The sequence below is a fragment of the Tamandua tetradactyla genome, chromosome 16 (genome assembly GCF_023851605.1).
Source record: "Tamandua tetradactyla isolate mTamTet1 chromosome 16, mTamTet1.pri, whole genome shotgun sequence".
Taxonomy (NCBI): Eukaryota; Metazoa; Chordata; class Mammalia; order Pilosa; family Myrmecophagidae; genus Tamandua; species Tamandua tetradactyla.
Genome location: NC_135342.1, coordinates 30067521 through 30072556, shown reverse-complemented (window position 1 = coordinate 30072556; position 5036 = coordinate 30067521).

The window sequence follows — 5036 nt, the reverse complement described above, 5'->3', positions numbered from 1 at the left end:
GAACCAATGTTAAAATAAATTTAGTGGATTGAAATTCTAGTGATCAATGAAAGGGAGGGGTAAGGGGTATGGTATGTATGAATTTTCTTTTTATTTCTTTTTCTGAATTGATACAAATGTTCTAAGAAATGATCATGATGATGAATATACATCTATGTGATGATATTGTGAATTACTGATTATATATGTAAAATGGAATGATCATATGGTAACAATGTTTGTGTTTATTTGTTGTTATGTTTAAAAAAATTTTTTAATTAATTTAAAAAATGGACAAAAAACCACATGGCTTTGCTGGGATACATAACAGTTTCAACCTGGCACACCTAGGTAATCAGGAAAAAAAAATTATTTTCATTTCAGAAAAAAAATAAAGTCAACTTCATGGGAGGAAAAGTAAGAAAAATTTAGTAATATAGAACTGCTGCTGCCAATGGTGGTGCTGTAAGTAATTAGAAACCACTCTCCATCAGAGAACAACAAAAATTGTAGGATGAAATGTATGGAACTAAAATTTCTGAAGGCAGTGAAACACTAGTTAGAGGATGTGGTGTACCCCAGTTTGGACATATTCTCAGTCTTGGTCCACATTCTGGTAGGTATGGCCCCATGGTACATAAGATCTCTTCAAGATGTTACTCCAGTTAAAGTGTGGCCCTTAACTGACTCAGGTTGGGGTTTAAACCTGATTACTGGTGCGCTTTATAAACAGAGTGAAAGTCAAACCAAGAGAGAAGCCCAGGGAACAGCTAGAAGCTAGAAGCCAACAGAACCCGGAAGAGAAAGGCAGAGATGTCTCCATGTGCATCGCCATTGCCATGAGATGGAAAAGCCAAGGAGCTCCAAAAGTCACTGGCCAACCAGAAGATACCTATCCCAGGAGGAAATAAACCTGCTATCCTCTGAAACCATGAGCCAATAAATTCCTGTTGTTAAGCCAAACCATCATATGGCTTTTGTTTAAGCAGCCCGGGAAACTAAAACAGAGGGTAAGGAAATATTCTAGAAAATCAAGAATAAGACAAGAGGGGAGCCCCAAACTCAAATGCCCTCATTTTGCTCTGTGGGCATTTTCCAATTCCGAAGTCATTGTGGGGTAAGAGGGACAAAAGTAAAGGCCCAGTCTCACCCAGACTGGACAATCTGAAAATCAGCCCCCTTTTAAAAGTTGGGATCTGAAAGACTGTCACCACCAGAATAAGAGTGAGCCAGAAATAAGCCACCCCTTGATATAAACTTATAGCTTACCCTTATAATCCCTGAATGAGTTGGACAAACTCAGGCTTTCTCCTGAATTAATAGTGTCCCCAGATAACTGGCAGACTGTCCCCTCTGGAGTAACATACCACCTTAAGATTCCTCCTACAAATCCAAGAATTCGTGAGAAACAACGGATATGAGAATATGTCTTCAAACTCTTTAGATATGGGAATGATCAAATACAGATTATAATATGGCTATTATTTTCAAGAAAACAAAACGAAAGTTTGAAAATTTTATCAAGGAAATTAAAATTATAAAAAGTGGAAAAGCATATTAGAATAAGAAACAAAAAGCAATTATAGAACTGGAAAATAACAGAAATTAAGAACTCAGTGGACAGGTTCCACAGAGATTAGTTGAAAAAGAAGACAGATCAGAGAACATGGGTGGTTCAGTGGTAGAATGCTCACCTGCCACGCTGGAGACTGGCCTATGCAACCAAAAAATAGAAGTACATGTGCTTTCTTTAAACCCCAACCAAAACCATTCTTGCCAACCCTAAATAACACCTGGTGCTCTATTTGAGATTCTACAAAGGTTCCATGCACTATGATTACTTTCCAGAAACCTACAACCTCAAGACGGGTTCCTAGGCCAGATAAGTCCTGAAACCCAGAAAGGCCATCCTATCCAGAACATTTAGTTCCACCCCACATCTCATATTATCCACAGCTCTTTCCAACATGAGCAAGTTAGAATGAGCAAGGTCCAAATGCCCCTAAAGATTGTGAGAAAGACTAAAGGAGAAGGTGGAGTTATAATCGAGAAGATAGGATTTAACAAATGAGTATGACTGCTGAAACATTGTGTTGATATTTCTTTTAGTCTCCAATGCCTTGGAGCAGCTAGAAAGAAAAACCTAAAATTGTGGAACTGCAACCCATACCAATCCTTGAAATCTGTTCTATTACCAATTGTTGCAGTGTGCTTTGAAATTTATTGCTTTTTGGCATCGTTATTTTCATAATAAAAAAGAAGGTAGATCAGAAGAAATAATTCAGAATTCAGTAAAGACGAAAAGATGGAAAGTATAGGAAACAGGGTAAAAGAGAAGTTATAACATACATTTTACATAATCCAGAGGAAGAGGGTAGAGGCAATATTTGAATAGCCAATTTTGGTTTATGCAAGAACACAAGGTTGGTTTAATATTAGAAAATCAATGAATGTACACTAGCACTTTGATGGGTACAGGGGGAACAGCACACAATTATCTCAATAGATGGCAAAATAGGGTTTGATGAAGTTCAACATCAATTCATGATTAAAACTTGCAGCAAACTAGAGATAGAAATGAATGTCTTAATCTGATGGAAAGCGCTTCCAAATCCCACAGCTAATAACACTTAATGGTTATGTGTTTGTGCTGGTTTGAAGCTGTCATGAATGCCAGAAAAGGCTATGTTCTTTTAATCCGCTCCTATGGATGCAGACCACTGTGAACAGGATCTTTCTGTTAAGTTATTTCAATTTGAGATGTGACCCACCCCATTCAAGGTGGGTTTTAATCCTTTTAGTGGAGTCCTTTATGAAAGGATAAAGGACAGAAAAAGCCTAGACCTGAGAAAAAAAAGTCCCCGGAGAAGCTAGAGAGGACCCACAGAGAGTTCAGAGAGGAAGCCATTGGAACCAGAAGTTGAACTTAATGAAACCCAGGTGAGAAGGACCAGCAGACACCAGCCATGTGCCTTCCCATGTGGCAGAGGTGTCCCATTCATCAGCAACCTTTCTTCAGAGAAGGCACCACCCTATTGATGCCTGTTCTAATTTGCTAGCCGCCGGAATGCAATATACCAGAAACGGAATGGCTTTTAAAAAGGGGAATTTAATAAGTTGCTAGTTTACATGTCCCAATTAAAGCAAGTCTATAGAAATGTCCCATCAAAGGCATCCAGGGAAAGATACCTTGGTTCAAGAAGGCCAATGAAGTTCAGGGTCTCTCTCTCATCCAAGAAGGCACATGGTGAACGCAGTCCCAGTTTCTCTCTCGGCTGGGGGGGCACATGGCGAGCAAAGCATCATCTGCTAGCTTTCTCTCCTGGCTTTCTGTTTCATGAAGCTCTCCGGGAGGCGTTTGCCTTTTTCATCTCCAAAGGTCGCTGGCTTGTGAACTCTCTGCTTCATGGTGCTGCAGCATTCTCTGCTCTCTCAGAATCTCTCTGAATCTCTCATTCTCCAAAATGTTTCCTCTTTTATAGGACTTCAGAAACTAATCAAGACCCACCCAAATGGGTGGAGACATGCCTCTGCCTAATCCTGTTTAACACCCACTCTTGATTAAATCACATCTAATTACAGTTTCAAACATACAATACCAAATAGGGATCAGAAGAAACGGCTGCCCCTATAAAATGGGATTAGGCCTAAAACATGGCTTTTCTAGGGTACATACATCATTCCAAACCAGCACAATGCCTTAATTTGGACAATTCCATGGCCTTGGAACTGTAATTTGTAAGCTAATAAATTCCCATTGTTAAAAGCCAGTCCCAGAGCATGCAAGGGTAGTTCAGTGGTAGAATTTTCACCTGCCATGTGGGAGACCTGGGTTCGATTTCCAGTCCATGTACAACCCAAAAAGCAAACAAATAAGCAACAAAGAAAACAAACAGACGAAAATTCAACAAATGGTGCTGCAATAACAGGATACTCACATAGAAAAAGAATGTGCTTTCTTTAAACCCCAACGAAAGCCATTCCTGCCAACCAGGCCATATAGCATAAAAAAAAAAAAAAAAGTTAGTCCATTTCTAGTATTTTGCATTCTGGAAGTCCTAGCAAACTGAAAATATCAAAACACTTAATGATTAATTATGAAAAAGCTTTCCTTCTGAAATCTGGAGTGTGACAAAGATGTCTGTTGTCACCACTTCTGTTCGGCTTGGACTTGGAGACCTCAACCTTTTATAAACAAGAAAATAAAATTATTAGCAGTAAAAAGAAAGAAGCAAAACTGCTATTATTCATTGATGATATGATTGCTTATGTAAAAATTCAGAAGACTCATAGACTAATGTATTCAAATTCATAACAGAATTTAGCTAGCTTGCTGAATAAAAAAATCAATATATGAAAATAATTTTTATTGCTATATACCAGCCACAAACCAAACAAAGGTAAAGTAACTATTTATATTAGCATAAGTTATTTATGCTAATAATAGTAACTATTTGTATTAGCATAAAATGGCAAGCACATGGGCTTTGGCAAGGTGAAAGAAGGCAAGAATATTGTGGAAGACATGGAGGGTTTTGGGTCGAGGTATGGCAAAGCCAGTCAGAAGATCACAATTGCCATGACAATGGTGGATAAGTCTAGTAAATTTGATTTGTGTTTTTGTCTCAAACATCAGACCATTCCTTTTGTAGCTTAGGAGAGCACTCCACCACCCCAGTCTACTGCCAGTATCCTATAATCCTTGTGCTCTCATTGCAGTTCTTTGGGTTTTACATTATCCTCTCCTTCCAAGTCGAGCTGGATTGCAGAATTAAGTTTATGACTATGAAATAAAAACTTAACCAAAAAAAGACACTATCACTTAAAGATACACAATCACTAAAATAAATTTGAATAAACAATAAGACATCTGGAATTTGTTTTTAAAAATCCAAGAAAGAAGAAGTGCACGGAGAGAGGAAACAAGGTTGGCCTTAAGTTAATTGCTGAATCTAGTGATAAATCTATGGAATTTCATTATAGTAGTCTCTCTACTTTTATGTATATTTGAGATTTTTCCATTAAAAAAAAAACAGCATCAGAAAATAGTCATAGAG